At 40.1% G+C, this 21,204-nt stretch overlaps 1 pseudogene; it reads left to right on the top strand.

Annotated features, from left to right (window-relative positions):
- Positions 1-21,204, top strand: part of LOC127444786 (cilia- and flagella-associated protein 58-like) — a 99,812-nt pseudogene that overhangs the window by 41,500 nt on the left and 37,108 nt on the right.

Raw genomic sequence — 21,204 nt, forward strand, 5'->3', positions numbered from 1 at the left:
CAATGTCAAGGTGTACTTTTTCCAGACAATGGGGCTACAAGTCACTGCCACACCAGTGCTATTATATCATTTAAGGTGTAAAAAAGGTATTGGTATTCACAAACATCATGGCCTTGGAGTGCCTTACTGTACCCACGTTTTTACACCTAAAGTTGATCTTCCTCTTTATTTGTGAACATGTCTTGCTGAAAGGTACTGGGTTGATACAATGAGCACTTTTGAGAAAGTACTAATCATCGGATTTGAAAAAAAGATTGCCAGGTTAGTGGCATCAAATGCTTTTGAGTTTTGTTTGAGGCTCTTAGTTGCAAGTGAACTAGATAACCATGAGCAAAACTGCATATCCCATTGTTGTTTCCTGAGTTATGTCTGTGAAATAGTCTGTACTTTTTGGACAGGCAGAAATTTGAATTACAATGTGTTTTCTGTACAACTGTTTTCAGGGATTACCATTTCATTTCTTAAGTCTATAACTGTGGTATCATCTGTCTCAAATAAACCCGCCCTAAAACGGCATGTCTAGTGGGCTGTTTTTGGCCAGAATAAGCTGCAGTGTAGACCAAACCTTATACTATATAAGGTCTGGCTAGGTGAGTGTATGAAAGGGTACACACCAGAGGAGGTGATGGGTGTCAGTCGAAGACATCTTGGACTCATCCAGCTCAGACCGGTCCATAGAGAACATCGTTTTAGTGACAGATCTGTCATGAAGTGCAGCTGGGAGTTGGCCATACTGAGAATACAGTTGTAAGTCCCTAAGTTGGCCAGCAGAGGGCACCCTCACCAGAATTCTAAAGCATGTTTCCATAGTCACCACAAACCTGAATCTAATGCAAAATAATGAGTTTTATTTTTAAAGTTTCTAAATTATTTTTAAATACCCCTGTAATCCAGTTTTTCTTTGTGATGTATTGCATGCTGCCAGTTGTAGTTTAGAATGTTAGCTGTCACACTTTGTTTGTAAGCGTCAAGGAATACAGTTTGATTGGATACATTTTTTGTTTTTCCCTATTCGCTTGTAGGTGAATTAGGAGTGGAAAGCGATTGAAAATACAAAAAAGGAATTCACCACTGTTAGATATACTGTATATTGTAGAGGTAAATCAAAAGGAGAGCAGAGTTCATAAGTATCTACTTTTTTTTTTTTTTTTTTACTTTGAACACTTTCATTTAGCATTGAAGATAAACAATTGCTTTGTTAATGGTTAGGGTCAATGACTGTGAAACTTTAAAAGAATGTTGTTTGAGTGTTGACAGTCAGATTAGTAGCAAAAGAATAAGATCTATGTCTCTGTGCACTGCCAGAGTCATTGTGAATACCCAATGTAGTTGATAGACTCAAACTTGGGTTCAAACCAAGCAATATGTCTAACTGTCAAAACAGACTCAATTTTTGATTTTATGACTTAGTATCTACATAGTATAAAAAAAAAAAAAAAAGGATAATCTTTAAGGGATAGTTCACTAAAAAAATAAAATTCTGTAATCATTCTCTTACTCTCAGTTTGTTCTAAAATCCTATGAATGTCTTCCATGGAATAAAAATGATATGTTAGACAGAATGTTAACTTCAGTCACCACTCACCTTTATTGCAGATTTTTTCCCCCATACAGTGAAAGTGAATGGTGACTGTGACCAACATTCTGCCTAACATCTCCTTTTGTGTTCCATGGATGAAAGAAAGTTAGATGGGTTTGTAACAGCATGAGGGTGAGTAAATTGACAGAATTTTCACTTTTGGTGAATGATCCCTTTAATTTAATATAACATTTATTGACACATGTAATAACAACCATAAACTATTTGGAAGACAAAATAAAGTCCAGTTCTCAGTCAGACAGGTAGGAAGCAATGGCCTTTTGTCCTGTTGCCATCCTTGTCACCTTACACCGAGACTACTGTGCCAAGACATAGACCTTTCAGCTCTTGTTGTTTGCTGTTTTATTACCTCAAACCTCGACAAACATAGCAAGAAGAAGCTTGTGTGTTCTTTGAAGCATCCCAGCACAGAGACTTCTCCCATAGTCTGTCTTCTGGCTAACTCTCACCCTATGAAAAAACAATTAGGCCACTTCATAAGAATTGATTAGCATGTTAATGAATGGACTACACTTTCTCATCACAAGAGGGTACAGCAGGGGGTAATGAGGGGAGAGTCTGCTCTCAGCACCAGCCCCAGTTCAACTGGTTGTTATGCATGCTGAGAGGCTATAGATCGATCTTGGAGAAATCTTATTACATGCTCCAGACACTGTCTGCAAATCTTTAGCATCGAACCGAGAGTGGAGGGAAGAAAGTTTTGGAATTTAATGTTGTAAAAATTGAAGTAATTATGTGTTAAGAATGCAGCCGAGTTCTAATAGGTGTCCTCCAGTTTTTAAGAATCAGAATCAGCTTTATTGCCAAGTATGCTTACACAAACAAGGAATTTGTCTTGGTGACAGGAGCTTCCAGTGCACAACAATACAAAACAGCAAAAATACATAGATAATAATAAAAAATAATTAAAAATTGAATAATAAATAAATAATAAAATAAATAAAAATTGAATTGAATTGAATAGAAAATAAATTATATCTAGAATACAAAATAAGACTATACATATATACACATATACACATATATACACATACATACATACATACATGCATACATACATACACATATGTAGTGCAAAACTAAATACAAATCTGTTATATACAGTGCAAGGGAATGTAATGACAGAAGAGGTTGGATGTATTAGATAAATATAAAAAAGACTAGATGGTGAATTGCACATTATTATTGCTTAATGGGGCAGTTTTAACTGTTCATGAGCTGGATAGCCTGAGGGGAAAAACTATTCCTGTGCCTGACGGTTCTGGTGCTCAGAGTTCTGAAGCGTCGGCCAGAAGGCAACAGTTCAAAAAGGTAGTGGGCTGGGTGAGTGGGGTCCAGAGTGATTTTTTCAGCCTTTTTCCTAACTCTGGAAGTGTATAGATCTTGAAGGGTGGGCAGGGGGCAATCAATAATCCTCTCAGCAGTCCGAACTGCCCTTTGTAGTCTTCTGATATCCGATTTCATAGCTGAACCAAACCAGACAGTTACTGAAGTGCAGAGGACAGACTCAATGACTGCTGAGTAGAACTGTATCAGCAGCGCCTGTGGCAGGTTGGACTTCCTCAACTGGTGAAGGAAGTACAACCTCTGCTGGGCCTTTTTCCACAATGGAGTCAATGTGGGTCTCCCACTTCAGGTCCTGTGAGATGGTAGTGCCCAGGAACCTGAATGACTCCACTGCTGCCACAGTGCTGTTTAGAATGGTGAGGGGGGTCAGTGTTGGGGTGTTCCTCCTAAAGTCCACAATCATCTCCACCGTTTTGAGCATGGTCAGCTCCAGGTTGTTTTGACTGCACCAGATTACCAGCTGTTCAACCTCCCTTCTGTACGCAGACACATCGTCATCTCGGATGAGGCCGATTACAGTGGTGTCATCTGCAAACTTCAGGAGCTTGAAAGAGGGGTCCTTGGCGATGCAGTCATTGGTGTAGATGGAGAAGAGTAGTAGGGAAGCACACATCCCTGGGGGGAACCAGTGCTGATTGTACAGGTGCTGGAAGTGAATTTCCCCCGTCTCACAAGCTGCTGCCTGTCTGTCAGAAAGCTGGTAATCCACTGACAGATAGACGTGGGAACAGAGAGCTGGTGTAGTTTAGGCTGGAGTATAGCTGGGATGATGGTGTTGAAGGCTGAACTGAAGTCCACAAAAAGGATCCTTGCATATGTCCCTGGTCTGTCCAGATGTTGCAGGATATGATGCAATCCCATGTTGACTGCATCCTCCACACACCTGTTTGCTTGATAAGCAAATTGAAGGGGATCTAGAAAGGGTTCAGTGATGTCCTTCAGGTGGGCCAACACAAATCTCTCAAATGATTTCATGACCACAGACGTCAGGGCGACAGGTCTGTAGTCATTAAGTCCTGTGATTTTTGGTTTCTTTGGGACAGGAATGATGATTGAGCATTTGAAGCAGCATGGGACTTCACACTGCTCCAGTGATCTATTGAAAATCAGTGTGTGAAGATGGGGGCTAGCTGGTTAGCACAGGATCTAAGACACGTGGGTGAAATGCCATCTGGGCCCTGTACTTTCCTTGTCTTTTGTTTTTGGAAGACACGGCACACCTCTTCTTCACAGATCTTAAGTGCAGGTTGAGTAGTAGGAGGGGGGTTGCAGGAGGTGTTGATGTTTGTGTGAAGTGAAGGTCAGAGTGGGTGTGGGGTGTGAGATTGGGCCTTTCAAATCTACAGTAGAACACATTCAGGTCATCAGCCAGTTGTTGGTCCACCACAGGGTTGGGGGCAGGAGTCCTGTAATTCGTAAGTTGTTTCATGCCACTCCACACTGATGCATGGTCGTTAGCTGAAAACTTGTTTTTCAGCTTCTCAGAGAATCTTCTTTTAGCCACTCTGATTTCCTTATTCAGTGTGTTCCTGGCCTGATTGTACAAGACTTTATCCCCACCTCTGTAAGCATCCTCTTTGGCCTGACGAAGCTGCCTGAGTTCTGCTGTAAACCATTGTTTGTCGTTATTGAAAGTTAAATAAGTCCTAGTAGGAATGCATATATCCTCACAGAAACTGATATATGATGTCACAGTATCTGTGAGCTTGTCCAGATTGGTGGCTGCAGCTTCAAAAACACTCCAATCAGTGCAGTCAAAGCAGGCTTGTAGTTCCAGCTCTGCATTATTGGTCCATATCTTTACAGTCTTTACTACAGGCTTAGCTGATTTTAGTTTCTGTCTGTAGGTTGGAAGAAGATGAACCAGACAGTGATCAGAGAGTCCAAAAGCTGCTCTAGGGACAGAGTAATATGCATCCTTTATTGTTGTGTAGCAGTGATCCAGTATATTTCTGTCTCTGGTGGGGCATGTAATGTGCTGTTTGTATTTGGGCAGTTCATGTGTGAGGTTTGCTTTGTTAAAATCCCCAAGAATAATAATAACTGAATCCGGGTATTGTTGTTCCGTGTCTGTGATTTGATCAGCCAGCTGTTGCAGCGCTGCATTCACGCACATGTGTGGAGGAATATAAACACTCACCAGAATAAAGAGGAAAACTACCGTGGCAAGTAGAAAGGCTTACAGTTAATAAAGAGCGCTTCCAAATTAGGACAGCACATCTTCTTTAATGTTGTTACATCTGTACACCAACTTTCATTGATGCAAAAGCATGTTCCACTGCCTCTCATTTTCCCTGTTAACTCCGCAATGCGATCCGCTCTGAACAGCTGAAAGCCCGGCAGATGTAATGCGCTGTCCGGAATGGCTTCACTCAGCCAGTTTTCTGTGAAGCACAAGGCAGCAGAGTTTGAAAAGTCCTTGTTTGTACAGGTGAGATGTAGTTCGTCCGTTTTGTTAGGAAGAGAGCGGAGATTCGCTAGATGAATGCTCGGCAGTGCTGTTCGAAGACTTTCTTCCTTCCTTGGAACAATAAAGAATATTTTGCATTGCATATATTAGGCCTGTCAATTGATAAAAAAAATGTAATCAATGGGGCCTGGGTAGCTCAGCGAGTATTGACGCCAACTACCTCCCCTGGAGTCGTGAGTTCGAATCCAGGGCATGCTGAGTGACTCCAGCCAGGTCTCCTAAGCAAACAAATTAGCCCGGTTGTTAGGGAAGGTAGAGTCATATGGGGTAACCTCCTCATGGTTGCGATTAGGGGATCTCACTCTCAATGGGGCACATGGTAATTTGTGCGTGGATCGCGGAGAGTAGCATGAGCCTCCGTGGTGTCATGCACAGCAAGCCATGTGATAAGATGCGCGGATTGACTGTCTCAGAAACGGAGGCAACTGAGACTAGTCCAATGCCACCCGGATTGAGGTGAGTAACCGCGCCACCACGAGGACCTACTAAGAAGTGGGAATTGGGCATTCCAAAAAAAAAAAAAAAAAAAAAAAAAAAATATATATATATATATATATATATATATATATATATATATATATATATATTTAATCAAATTAATTACATGGTATGCCGATTAATTAATTGAATTAATCGCATATATACATTTTTGCTGAGAAATTCAATATATAATGATTAAATATATATATTATATAATTTTGCTTACTGCCCCCTGGAGAAAACAGGTGGTACTTGCGTACATTTTTTTAACCTGTTATTTTTTTAGATAATTAATCGCACTGAATTAACACGTGAAATCAACAGTCCTAATTTAATGTGTGTGTATATATATATATATATATATATATATACCCCAACAGCACTTGTTGTGACTGCCTTATCTTTTTCACCTCTCATGAGTTTGAATCCTTGCTTATTTTATAATACTGCATAGCCTCTCATACATTATTTCTAAAAAAACGTATAATGTGTAAAAAGAGCTGTAATTAGCAGACTAGAAGCGTTGAACAAGACAACACTGTGCTATACACTTTAGGTCACTTAAATGTCAACATGTGGGTCTAGTGGTTAGGGCAAGAGCTACACCAGCTAGAGTGCACCTGAATTGGGTACTGATCAGGCTCTTTGGTCTGTAAGTCTCCCATCTGCAGCTCTTACAACCTGACACTCACTTTCTTATTGTCTCTCTCTTTCTCAGGGGATCAAAAAAAGTGTAAAGCACTCATGCCTCTCTTCCCTCTGTCTCTCTTTATCTTGCTCATCCACATTTTTTTGTGTCTGTTTTCTACTGTACCTTCTCTTCAGACCTACAGTATATGTTTACCTCACTGCATTTGCCGAAGGCAACCAAACAAAGTGTCAAAGTGTAGAAGGGTGAGAGACGGAGAGGGATTTTGACCACAAATGTTTTGATGAAGGACTGCAGTTACCCACCAAGATAGATGGACTACTGCAGAATTTTGACCTCTTGCACTTTTGACATACATAAGATGTTACTCAAAATGACAATAATGACTCTACAAAAAAGGGGAAGGATTGGGATTGAAAAAGTGTAATGGATTAATGATGAAGAGCAAAGTCTTTTCAGAACTATAATGTTTTGATTTAAATACAATTTTAAGTAATGATATTTTCATGGTAGATAACGGTGGCATGCATTTTTTTAAATGTATTTATTTTTATTTGGATGGGGGAAAAAGGATTTTGTTTTTAATGAATATCTCAATTTGTCTTGTAAGTGCATTGGCAGTTTATAGTGACACCTTAGAACACATTTGTTTCAAAAATGAGGCTTGTGCTTCATATTTAAGTATTCAGAAGGCATACAATAGGTTTTGGTGAGTAACACCACCATTATATATATATATATATATATATATAAAAAAAATCTTAGACATTTAATTCAATGAAAATCTTGAGATCCATTGTCTGTTCATAACTGCACGTGAGAAGCTTGATCACAGTGCAACTTGCATTGTTTAAACAGTTGTTGTGTTAAACATTTAAATTTTTTGCGTGCGTTACACCTGCGGTGCCTGCTACCTCTCCTGTACGCCACCGGAGGTCTCAAACTACATTTCCCATAATCCTCCGCTCTGTAGCAAGGACACCGAGGCAGGTGTGTTAAGATCCATGTGCGGTTTTAATAACAGAATAAATAGTAAAACAAAGTAGCAAAATAAGGAAAAACAAAAAGGCAGGCAAGGGTTCGGTACACAGGCAGACAGTCCAGAAAGGCAAACTAAGTAAATCCGATAGGCAGAGGGGTAATCCAATAAACAGGCAATACATCCACAAAACTCACAAGCAGGCTGGGGAATACGAGGAACAGGCAGGAGTCTGAAAACAGGATAGGTAAATAACACTCAGGAATGTTGACAAAGCAAACAAGACTTCACACTGAATGCCAGAAAACAGGGAACTTAAATAACCGGAGTTAATGTGAAACAGATGTGAGAGTAATCAGTCTGAGCGGTGGATTATGGGAAATGTAGTTCGTGAGATGTTAATACTCAGGGGATGGTGACCTCTGGTGGCGTACAGGAGAGGTAGCAGGCGCCACAGGTGTAACAGCGTGCACATGTTAGCCACTGTGAACAAGCCTCTCAAATTTCGATATGTTTCTCATCCTATGCTGTATCACTTTGATACAGTTGGGGGCAATCAGCGATCCAGTTGTACAGGCAACACTCCTCGTTAAGCCAGTGAGCAGGCAGCACAACCTTCCACAGATGACCTGTTCTTGCGCCCTATGACAGCTGGATTGAGCACAACTGAATGTAGGGATCTTGAGACAGGCTTTTCAAAGTTTCGAACTACGCTTAACACAGTGCTCATGCTAATTTTGTGGTAATCAATATTATGCCACACATGCCGTCAATTGAGCTTTACTTGTATTGAATCCGGAACATTCCTAAGGGATGAGGCGAAAAGAGATTTATTTGCCAACATAAGGAGTATCAAAATCGACGTCCCAATCAGAATGTGACCAAAATTTATGAAATCTATAATAGAGCCCATTGCACTCTATTGATTTGAGGTCTGGGGTCCACACACAAACTAAGAATTTACTAAATGGACAAACACCGTATTGAGATTCTGAAGGGACATTTCTGTAAGAATGCAGCTAAGAACACCAAATAATATCTGCAGATAAATATTATGGCTATGACCCCTAAAAGGGCCATTAAATTTCATACCTACTGAAACTAAAACTCCACCATAAAGCTCAAACCTATTAAGAGATTACACCCGAGGAGTGTCATGAAGCACAGCATGTTAAATATTTCAAATATAAACATTAAAAATAGTTTTAAAATATTTAAATGTATTACATTTTTTAATATATTTTTACAATGATATGTTATTAATATTAAAGTATTATTTACATATTTCCACATGGAACAGAATATTCAGAACATTCAGGAAATAATTTTGAGTGGGATTTTATCATGTATAAAATGTAAGACCCAGGAAATGTAATGCTGAACTAGATAGGGTCCATTTTGATTCCAACATTTTCTCTAAGATTTTATCACAAAAGAAGGCAAAATATAATGCTTTCTGTCTAAACAGAATGCAAAATATCCAAATGCATGACAACCTTGACCAACCCTGAACTTGAAAAAAGTCCTGACAGAGCCCAGACATAAAGGAAGCCAGACACAGAAAGACCTTGCTAACGAAAGAGGACACACTGAGCTCTTACTACACATAACGAGAAGGAAACAGAACTGTACTTTTGAACCTCTCGCTCTAACAACACATAAATCACAGAGATATTCGATCGTCATTATGCAAACTGCTACAAAGGGCATCTGTTCTGTGAATATGTGTAATGTTTACTAATGCTTTCTCTACGTTAACTGTTGTTTTTCGACATGAGGGTAAATGATGACAGAATTTTCATTTTTGGCCGACCATACGTTTAATAAATACAACCCTTTTCTCTTTTCTAAATGGATGGATCTCCCTGTACCTACAGACTGAGCTACAGAAGATGAGGCAACAGTCTCAGCAGACAAGGCAGTTCATTGACAAACACGAGGCAGAAGAACGCAAGCTGCTGAAGATCATAGCAGATGCTGATGCTGAGAAACTCCAACAGAAAAAAAGAGCTTGATCAGGTATACACAAGTGGAAGGTTTGTTGGAGTGTGTGTGCATGTGTCCTAGTGTTAGGACTTCCAGTAGCCACTCCACTATTTACACACCGATGAAAGAGACAGTAATCTAGGTTCATTCAGAAGTCATTAGACCTGGAGTCACATTTCTGACAGTGTCTGGTGGGACCAGGGGTCAACCTCTGTTTAAAGACTGCAAGAGCTAATGGAGAGCGGGGACACTTTGGAGGCTTAAATTGGACTTGGCGTTTTGAAATATTTAGTGCCTCTGATCTTAGTAAGTCAGCAGTCTAAGATGTTTTACTAATTGACCAGACAAATGATGCAAACAGTGGGCACTAAGAATGGGTCAAGATGTAACATACTTTTTTCTGTCTTGATCTATTATTATTATTACTTAATCCTAACACTAACCCCACCTAAACCTAACCCTAATCCTACATACTTCCTTAATGTGACATATTTCTGAGGGAAATGTTTTCATATTTTCAATGAGAAAAACTGCTGGGTGGGACCATATGTTTGGATGGGAGGTGTTGAAAAGTAAGAGGCATTCATGATGTCTTTGGAGTCGCAAGTTGTTACATTTAGATTACAGATTATTTTTGATTACCAAACAATTACTTATTTTAGAATAGCATGCACCGATGAATTGTTCACAATAAGGTACATGTATTACGAAAGTAAATAGGGTAAAGTTTGATTTCATGTTGACTTTATGTTGACATGTTGAAGTTATTCTTAAAGAAATATTCAGGGTTCACTACAAATTGACAGCATTAGTGGCAATATTTGTTACCACATGACTTGCCCCTCCTTTTCTTTAAAAAAAGCTAAAATCTGGGCTCCAGTGAGACACTTACAATGGAAGTGAATGGGGCCAATTTTTGGATGTTTAAATACTCACTTTTTCAAAAGTATAGCCACAAGACATAAACAATATGCATGTAAATATGATGTTTGTGTGATGAAATCACTTACTAACCTTTTCTGTGTAAAGTTATAGCCAATTTTACAATTCGTTGCCATAACGATGTAATGTCATCAAACCCTAAAACCCTAAAATGACTGTAAAAATGACAATTTAAACAACATTACAGCTCAAATAATACATGAGTTTTAATAGAAGAATTAATGTAAGTGCTTTTATAAAATTATAAATTTCACATTTCTGCCGTTAAACCCTCCAAAAATTGGCCCCATACACTTTTATTGTAAGTGCTTCACTTTAACCTCAATTTTTGCTTTTTTTAAAGAAAAGGTAATCAACATCTTGCCACAAGATACTGTTGACTGAGCTTAACTTGTATTGAACCCGGAATATTCCTTTAAATGCATTAAAAATGCCATTCACACAGATAATGGGCCTTCTCTATGAAACCCAATCAGAACGAATTTCTGTGTAAATCGTACATAAATCTGTTCTTAGGGACTGTTCACCCGAAAATGAAAATTCTCTCATTATTTACTCACCTTCATGATATCCCAGGTGTGTATGACTTTCTTTCTTCACCAGAACATATTTGAAGGAAAATATCTTAGCTCAGTAGGTCCTTAAAATGAAGTGAATGGGGATTTCTCTTTAAAGCTACAAAAATCACATTCAGTCAGCATAAATGTCATCAATACGACTCCAGTGGTTAAATAAATGTCTTCTAAAGTGATATGATCACATATGGTGTGAAAAAAAAATCGATATTTAAGTACTTTTTAACTATAAACCATTGCTTCAGGTAAGCTTCACGAGAGGGTGAAGTCCAAGCGTTCTCTAGTATGACATGTTCCGTTGCTATGATACAGAATTAATCTCATGTTCTCCACTTGGTTGAGACATCCAAGATAAGCACACAAACACAACATTGTGAGTAAAGAAACAGATTAATACATATCTAAAACAAAACCAATGAAGCTTCTGTGCAGCATTCCTCCTACACAGTTGTGAACAGTGCTGCTCTTCCGGCTGTGATTCATGTGCGTCAGTTCTCACGTGTTTCAAATGCCAATGCAATTATGTCACACGCATTTACCACTGCAGAACGGAAGCATGGTTTAGAGTTAAAAAACGTAATTTATCTTTTTCGCACCACAAGTGATCATGTCACTTTAGAAAACATTAATTTAACAGCTGCCATCGTGGATGAAGTTTATGCTGACTGTCTGTGATTTTTGGAACTTCAAAAGAGAGATCTCCATTCACTTAACCTACTGAGCTAAGACATTTTTCAGTTTTTCTTCAGATGTGTTCTGGTGAAGAAAGAAAGTCATACACACCTGGGGTATCAAGAGGGTGAGTAAATAATGAGAGAATTTTCATTTTTGTGTGAACTATCCCTTTAATGTAGTTTGTTGCATGCACTGCATGTATAAATAGCTTCAAAATGTAAATAGCTTGATATAACCAGTATTTTATAAAATACGTACCCTTGTACAGAAATTTGTGGAAAAAACATGTTTTCTTAAACACATTTCTATCACTTATTCAATAACAACATTGCTAGGCTTACAGCAGCTTCCTTTGTAATGCTAACTGGTTCACAATAAAGATCATAAAGTGGATGTAATGTTAATATCTGCTGCTATACATTGCTAATGTTGGTTCTTTGGTAAAGGTTAGCAGTTGGCCAGATAGATTCAAAGGGCACTCTATCCGAATTACCTCTGCTCAGTCAGGGAGGTCCTGCAAGCCTCCACGGGGTTTTCCCCCTTCGAGCTCTTGTATGGACGTCGGCCCCGCGGGGTGCTTGATGTCATATGGGAGGCGTGGGAGGAAGGACCTTCCCAAAACAAGAATGAAATTCAATATATCCTTGATCTTTGAGCAAAGCTACACACACTGGGTCAGTTGTCACAACAAAATTTGCTCCAAGCTCAAGAGACACAAAGGCTGTATAATAGGGGTACCCAGCTACGGGAATTTGCACCGGGAGAAAAAGTACTTGTATTACTCCCCACATCGAGCTCAAAATTGCTCGCTAAGTGGCAAGGACCTTTTGAGGTTACACGGCAAGTCGGGGATCTCGATTATGAGGTTAAGCGAATGGATAGAGGCGGAGCACGTCAAATTTACCACCTCAACCTCCTTAAATTATGGAGAGAGGCAGTACCCGTGTCCATGGAGACGGTAGTTCTGGAGAGGGCGGAGCTCGGGCCTGAGTCGGGTGGTGGAGGTATGTGGAGCAGGATGTGGTCGTGTGTCTGTCACTGGGGAGAGAGGAAGCGGTAAGGGCCAACACCTGGTGATTACTGATGCTTAACACCTGTGTCTCATTACAGTGATGACAGAGACGGGCTTGAAAGAGCTGCCGAGAACGCCGGAGAGACAGAAAGAGTCAGAGACAGAGACACAAAGTTGTAAAGCTGAAGTTTATATTTATTGTGAAGCTAAAGTGTATGTTTGTTGTAAAGCTAAAGTGTATATGTCAATTGTGAAGCTGAAAAGCCAAAACTCTGATTGTGAAGCTGAAAACGCTGAATAAAAAGCTGACTTACATGGACTGCCACCCCGCTTCCCGCTTCCTTATTGCTGGAAAGTTTACAAATATATTTTAAGTTTACTGCAATATATTAAGTTATGTAATAATTTATAAGTACTTTGAAAGTATGGGGAGACCACCTTGGTTGCATCATTCGAGCTGTGTCATGGAAGTGGGCGGTCACTGCTGAGCTCATTTGCAGCAGAATGTTTGCAACAATCATGGGTAGTGTAGTTCTTCAACACAAATTCCACTATAAAACGTCATTGTTTTTTCAAATGAAGTTGAAATTACACAGACTAATTATAAGTTATCATTAAAATAAGTGGCGTAACTTGGATGTTACGTTCCCTGTCGGCCCCCTTTCAGGCGGACATCACGGGCCCCCCTCTCACCCTGGGCCCCGGTACGGCTGCACGCCCTTCTCTACCAGTAGCTATGGCACAAGTTAAAATCAATTCACCTATGGAGAAAATGAATGGGATACTTACTTACACTACCCTACTGTTGCGCTCTAGTACTGTAATGCAAAAACATTGCATTCTCATTATTGTACTGTGAAAAAAAAACATTCTCATAAGAAAAATTTATAATATGTATAATTACATTTACAGATTTAAGGCAGTACCAGTAAGTTATATAATTACAAATACATACATCTTTATTTTTTTAATTTTTTTTATTTGCATTACAGTAATGAGAATGAAATGTTTCACATCACAGTAGGCTACTGAGAACTGGTTAGAGAAATGTGCTTAAATGAATATATCGAAAACAACGTCACAATGCATACATAATCTGAATGGCCCTTTATGCAAAAGATAGTTATTTTGTTTCTTTTGAATATGGGGTGAAATATGACGCAGACTGTTCTTGAGTCATTTTCCAAAACTTTCGCCACATATTTTGTAACATGTTGTCATTAGCTGTTATCCTGAAAACCTTGCCACGCTGTGCTGATTCATAAAATCTTTGTAGGGAACACACAGACACTTGCCTTTTTATTTCTGTAATATATCATCTTACATCAGTCAGAGGTGAAACCACATTTTTTAGGTTTTTCTCACAGAAAGCTGTTTGTTATCTGTGTTCGTGGTGTGGCCTCCGTTGTCAAGGTGATATGTGAGCGAGACCTCCTGGGGACGCAGTTGGTAAAGAGGAACAAAGCGCTGGCATTACTGTATGAAAGGATAAAAATCCAGCAGTCCATAATGAACAAGGGTGAGATGCAGTACAATGAGAGAGTTGAGCATATCCGACTTCTTTCATCTGAGTTCAGTAGAAGAAAGAAAGTCATACACATCTGGCATGGCATAAGGGTGAGTAAATGATGAGAGAATTTTCATTTTTGGGTGAACTATCCCTTTAACATCACATTGGAATGCTAAGGGGCCGTTCACACCAAACATGTTTTTGCATTTATCTCCACGTTTTTGTTGTTGTTGTTATTTTTAATGTAAACATGCACTAGATGCACGTCTTTGACCATTGTGCCACATTTAGCTGTTTTTGTCAGTGTTTTGCTCTGGAGCAGCACTTTTTTTAGATGCCGTATCAGGTTAAAAATAATGGCAACTTTTAAAAGCGAGACTTGAGAGACCTGTGTTCTGTTATATTTGTTGTGCTGTTCTAGCTTTTTAATGCAAAAACTTGTTTGGTCTGAACGGCCCCTAAAGCCTGTTTCACACAATCGGTGCTTCTCAATCAGAAGGCTGCAGCCTAGTTAGGCTGGATATCTCGGCTGCCACGTCATCAAGCACAGTCAAAGGGCGTGTCAATTGTGAGGAACTTTGGAAGTCCACCTCGCTTCGCAGTCTTCATTCTATCTACAACGTACATATCTACAAATAACTTGAAGAGGATCAGCATTCTCTTTATTTTGGCGCCCTTGCTAACAGGTTACAGCGTTCACACTGCACACGTTTCTGAACTGAAACAGTGAAAATGCACTGTAAACCTACAGTATTTGTCAACATATTTTAATTTAAAATAACATTATGGCCACTATCAAAGAAAATTCTCAGTGTTGTAACCCAGAAATTGAGTTTTTTTCTGTTCAGAGCAGCAGCTCTGTTACACGGCAGACACTGTGTGAAAGCTTAACACGTGCCTGCTGACATTGCTGCAAATGCAAAAAAGCCTAAGATTTGAATTTCATTTTGTTTGGCTGTTGTACAAGTTGTTTTCTACGGAAATGGTTTATATTTAACTGAGCACAACAAAGTCCGTTTGTAAAGAGGGTCTGGGTACAGTTTATGTGGAGTCTAAGATGGGTCGTAATTGCAGAAGTGAACTGCTTTTGATTTCATTTCATAGTACAATGCATTTATCATTGCTTCTTGTATGCAAATTGCCTTCATCGAGCAGCTTGCATAATTTGCATCGCTTTCAAAGCATCTGCAGCAGACAGATGCATGTGCATGTACATTTTGGTATTAAAATCAAAGGGTGAAACATGAGAAAAACAGTGAAACTTCTGCCTTATCCTGAGTTGTTACCTATTTTTAGTGATAAGCAGCTGTCTCTAGTACTAACTGTGATACTTTGATGATGCAAACATTCCGTGGTTTGGAACCAAGTACCTGCAGGCTCAGGAGGAGGGCAATGGAATCAAACCATACATTTAAACAGCCATAACTTTTCTTTCTTGCAGTTAAACACTCAAAACATCTCATTGACAGGTGTTTAATTCCTTTTGGGAAACTCTAACATACTCTGTGGTAGTATAATGACATAGCGATTATGCCTCCATCAAAAGTACATACCACTCTGAGAGACAGAGCTAATTGGGTGATGTCGAATAATTCTCTTCTCAGTATTGACCAGTGAGATGTTTATTGATATTTTCAAAAGCTGTAATTCACCACTCTCATTAACAGTTACTTTTTTGATCACAAAGGACAAGCGATAAAAACCCCTTTATAGGAGTTCTTAGCTGAGTAAAAAGGAGATGGCAACAACTTGCTGTTTTAGGGGAAAGTGAGTTAACGACTGAAAGCACAAGCAGGTCTCTCCCATCTAAAGGCAAACCAGATCCATAACAGATGCTGCTTCTTACACCCTGTCTACACTGGACTTGAGTGTTGCGTCGCATCAAAAGTAATAAAACCCATTTCAACTCAAAAACGCTTTTTCCACAGATGCCACTCTGTCTCATGCCAATGCAAAATCACTAAATGTTCAATTAGTCTGAATTATGCACTGATAATTCCATGACCTGAAATTATTTAATTACATTTTCAAAGGTTTTCTACAGAAAAAGCAGAAAATTGCTTTACTTTAAAGAGACCTTTAATGACCACTTGAGCACAAATCTAAAAGTATCATTAAAATCTAAATCATACTCTTAGTTAGCTTTAGAAAGAAACTTAAAACAAACATAATAAGAAAAAAAAGCTATTAATTAAAAGGCTCTCTGGAATATGTGATTCTGATTAGTTAATCAGTGAGAAATATTTTTGTAAAGTGAAAGCTGCATTGTTTAATTGAATACAGCCGAAGGCAACTGATTTCCTAAACAGCTGTGCTAGTTTTGTGTCTCTCATATATCACTCTTTTCACACAATAAAATAAATAAACTAAAACAATAATTTCAGCTCAAATAATATTTTTCATGTACATGTAGTTATTTCGCACGTCGCCATATAATTAGCGGGATAATGTACAATCAGCCAGTCATTATCGCAAAATAAACCTTTTTTGGGTGGTACAAGACCCCTACAGGGTGATCCTGATGACCCTCATTTTCATTTTGCAAAAATGATCAGTAGACTGTACATAATACCATGTCTTACATGACTATTATCAAATAACTGTACATTACCTTTCATGATCTCTTGTTTTTCAGCTGCCTGTTTCTAAAGGTCATATGCATTTAACTAGTTTGGAGCAACATTAGGGTGTGTGAATGATGGCAGAATTTTCTTTTTTGGGTGAAAATGTCCTTTCCAGTAAAAGGTACATGTGTCATTGTCTTCCCTTTGCTCTAAAACATATGTGAGGGTCATTAAACCAGTGGTAAGGTTTCAGAGCAACTAGCCAGCAGCCTCTGTGCCAGATGGGTTGACTTGATGCCAAATTTGGATGCCATGTTCTCTGTAGATGTACAAACCTCCATGGTAAACAGGTGGCAAAATTGTGTAATTATTGCTGTCATCAGTGCCTCTCTCCAAGAAACTGACTATGTGATCTGGCTGTGAAGCAATGTTTTCTTTTAGCCTTAAGAGTACCTGGGCCAAGTTTATGAGATGAAAGTCTCAAGAGAAACTCGCAACCTTCTGCTTTCAACAGAACACTTGATGTGGCAGGACTGACTTTGTTTAAATTAACATTAACCAAAAAAGTTTCATTGTTAGTTTATATTAACTAATGGATTGGTTTCGTGCTCACAGAACAGATGTGTTTTCAGCTAGCTCTTGAATGTTGAGATGGTATCAGCAGACCATGTGGAGATTGGAAGCTCATTCCACCACAGAGGAACAGAGAAAGTGAATGACTGTGAATAAGACTTTGTGCCTCTTTGCAATGGGACTACCAGAAGCACTTGTTCATTGACCGTAGAGAACAAGATGGGACATAGACTTGGAGAAGTGAACTGAAGTAAGAAGGTGCTGTTCCGGAGTCAAAGCCTTCAATTTGAAGGTGGTAGCCAGTGGAGTGAAATCAAGGGTGGTGTGATGTGAGCCCTCTTTAGCTGATTGAAGACCAGACTTGCTGCTGCATTCTGGACTGTCGGCAGTGGCTTAATCATACTAGCTGGGAAGCCGACCAACAGAGCATTACAGTAGTTTAGCTTTGCAAGTGTTTTCTCAGTTTGCATGGTAAGGTCTGCTTTTAGCTATGACATATAGAAGTGCATCTTAATCAAGGTAAGCCATATCCAAATCAGGCATTGGCACACATCAAAGGTAAAAGCAGAGGTGGTGGTGTATGTTTTATGATCAACAAATCCTGGTGTGACCAGAGGAACGTACATTCTATCAAGTCTTTCTGCTCTCCTGATCTGGAATTTCTCATGCTTCTGTGTCGACCATTCTGGCTACCGAGGGAATTCACAGCAGTCATTATCACTGCTGTGTACATCCCGCCACAAGCCAACACAGACCGGGCACTCAAGGAACTGTATGGGATTATAAGCAAGCAGGAAACCGCACACCCTGAGGCCACGTTCATTGTGACCGGGGACTTTAATAAAGCCAGTTTCAAATCAGTCGCACCAAAATACCACCAGCACATTATTTTCAACACATGAGGGGATCAGGTTTTGGACCATTGCTACTCTCCCTTCCGGGATGGCTACAAATCCCTCCCCCGCCCACCATTTGGCAAATCGGACCACTCTTCCATTCTGCTTCTGCCCGCTTACAGGCAGAAACTGAAACAGGAAGCACCCACCCTCAGAACGATCCAGTGCTGGTCGGACCAATCAGACTCTACGCTACAAGACTGTTTTGATCACATGGACTGGGAGATGTTCCGGTCCGCCTCTGATGACGACATCGAGCTTTGCGCTGATAGCGTAATGTGTTTCATCAGAAAGTGCGTAGAGGATGTTTTTCCAACCAGAATAACATGGATCTATCCAAACCAGAAGCCATGGATAAATAGCAATGTTCGTGCGGCACTTAATGTGTGGACCTCCACTTTTAATTCCGGGAACGCGGAGGAGCATAAACAAGCCAGTTATCAGAACAGCAAAACGCCAGTACAGGAACAAGATTGAAGGACAGTTTAACACCACCAAATCTAGAAGCATGTGGCAGGGAATTAACATCATCATGGACTTTAAAGGGAATAAAAACTCCGCCATGAACATCGCTGCCTCTCTCCCGGATGAGCTAAATACTTTTTAATGCTCATTTTGAGGGAAATAACACCGCCCTCATGGAGAGAGCTCTCGCCCAAGCTACAGAGGTTAGTTCACTCTCTGTCTCTGTAGCGGATGTAACCCGATCCTTCCGACGGGTGAATATCTGCAAAGCCGCGGGCCCAGACGGCATTCTGGGCCGCGTCATCAGAGTGTGCGTGAACCAGCTGGCTGGTGTTTTCACGGACATTTTCAACCTTTCCCTCTCTTTCCTTCCTTTGTCTGTAGTCCCCACATGCTTTAAAACATCCACCATTGTGCCTGTTCCAAAGCAATCCAAAATAACTTGCTTAAATGACTGGCGTCCTGTTGCTCTGACCCCCATCATCAGCAAATGCTTTGAGAGACTAATCAGAGATTACATCTGCACTGTGCTGCCTCTCTCTCTAGACCCATTGCAGTTTGCTTACCGCAACAACTGCTCCACTGATGATGCCATTGCATCTACAATACACACTGCTCTCTCCCACCTAGAAAAAAAGAACACTTATGTGAGAATGTTGTTTGTAGACTACAGCTCAGCATTCAACACCATAGTGCCCTCCAGGCTAGATGAGAAACTCCAGGCTCTGGGCTTAAACAGCTCACTGTGCAGCTGGATCCTGGACTTCCTGTCAAGCAGATGCCAAGTGGTTAGAATAGGCAGCAACATCTCCTCATCACTGACCCTCAACACTGGAGCCCCACAGGGCTGTGGCAACACATAGCTCCAATGCCATCATTAAGTTTGCTGATGACACGACGGTGGTAGTTTTGATCACTGACAATGATGAAACAGCCTACAGAGACGAGGTGCACACTCTGACACACTGGTGCACAACCTCTCCCTCAGTGTCAGTAAGACAAAGGAGCTTGTGGTGGACTTCAGAAGAAAAGACAGACACAGTCCCATCACCATCATTGGAGCACCAGTGGAGAGAGTCAGCAGCTTCAAGTTCCTGGGTGTCCACATCACTGAGGAACTCACATGGTCCATCCACACTGAAGTCATTGTGAAGAAGGCTCATCAGCGCCTCTTCTTCCTGAGACGGCTGAAGAAGTTTGGAATGAACCGCCACATCCTCACACGGTTCTACACCTGCACTGTAGAGAGCATCCTGACTGGCTGCATCTCCGCCTGGTACGGCAATAGCACAGCCCACAACCGCAAAGCACTGCAAAGAGTGGTGCAAACTGCCAGACACATCATCAGAGGTGAGCTTCCCTCCCTCCAGGACATATATACCAGGCGGTGTGTGAAAAAAGCTCGGAGGATCATCAGAGACTCCAGCCACCCGAGCCATGGGCTGTTCTCACTGCTACCATCAGGCAGGCGGTATCGCAGCATCAGGACCCGCACCAGCCGACTCCATGATAGCTTCTTCCCCCAAGCAATCAGACTTTTGAACTCTTGATCTCCCACGATCAAATACATCAGCACTGCACTTTATTACTCTTACTCTTATATCTCACACCGGAATGTCATAAATGATATTATTATAATATTATATTCTCTCTTAACAACTTACTATCAACCGACAGCCTGAATGTCAATACAGTACAATACAACCTACTGTACATTCTATATATACTATATATACTTTTTTTTTTATAGAATAATGTGTATCTATATTGTGTGTATTGTATATTGTACAGTGTAAGTTATTATTTGTATATTGTGTTGTGTGTAATTATGTGTATATTAGGCATTAATTGTGTTGTGTTAATTTGATGTTATTGTAAATTTGTATATGTCTCATCACTGTCACGACTGCTATGGTGATCGGAACTGCACCCAAGAATTTCACACACCATTGCACTTGTGTATATGGCTGTGTGACAATAAAAGTGATTTGATTTGATTTTGATCACTATCCTAGGTAATTAGTTTAAATAAATTCACACATAATTAGGCCCTAACCCTAACATAATTAAAGTCACTAGTTAAATATGCTCTTGGCTTTCTGGTCCAGATACACATTATGAGCCAGGTCACTAGTCATTTAAGCCTTTCAGCCAAGCAGGCCCAGGCACACATAGAGGCTTACAGTATATTAGAGGTCTGCACCGGACTGTTTCTTTCCATCTAGCACCCTGCCTCTCCTGCAAGTTTTTATCCTGAGCCTGAATGCTCCCACTGAATTTTAGTCCATGTTCACCTTCTCTCTGCCCACAGTGCTTTTCTTCCCGACCGTTCTCGTTACCTTGCAATTGTTTTCCTCATTGGGCAAAAGCCATTCAAATAGACAATACGTGTACACAAAGAAGTTTCACATCCTTTGATAACACAGTGTGTCCACACTTTGCTCTGCCATTCTTCTAATGCCCCATTGACTACCAGCATAG

This window comes from Myxocyprinus asiaticus, chromosome 8, assembly GCF_019703515.2.
Source record: "Myxocyprinus asiaticus isolate MX2 ecotype Aquarium Trade chromosome 8, UBuf_Myxa_2, whole genome shotgun sequence".
Classification (NCBI taxonomy): domain Eukaryota; kingdom Metazoa; phylum Chordata; class Actinopteri; order Cypriniformes; family Catostomidae; genus Myxocyprinus; species Myxocyprinus asiaticus.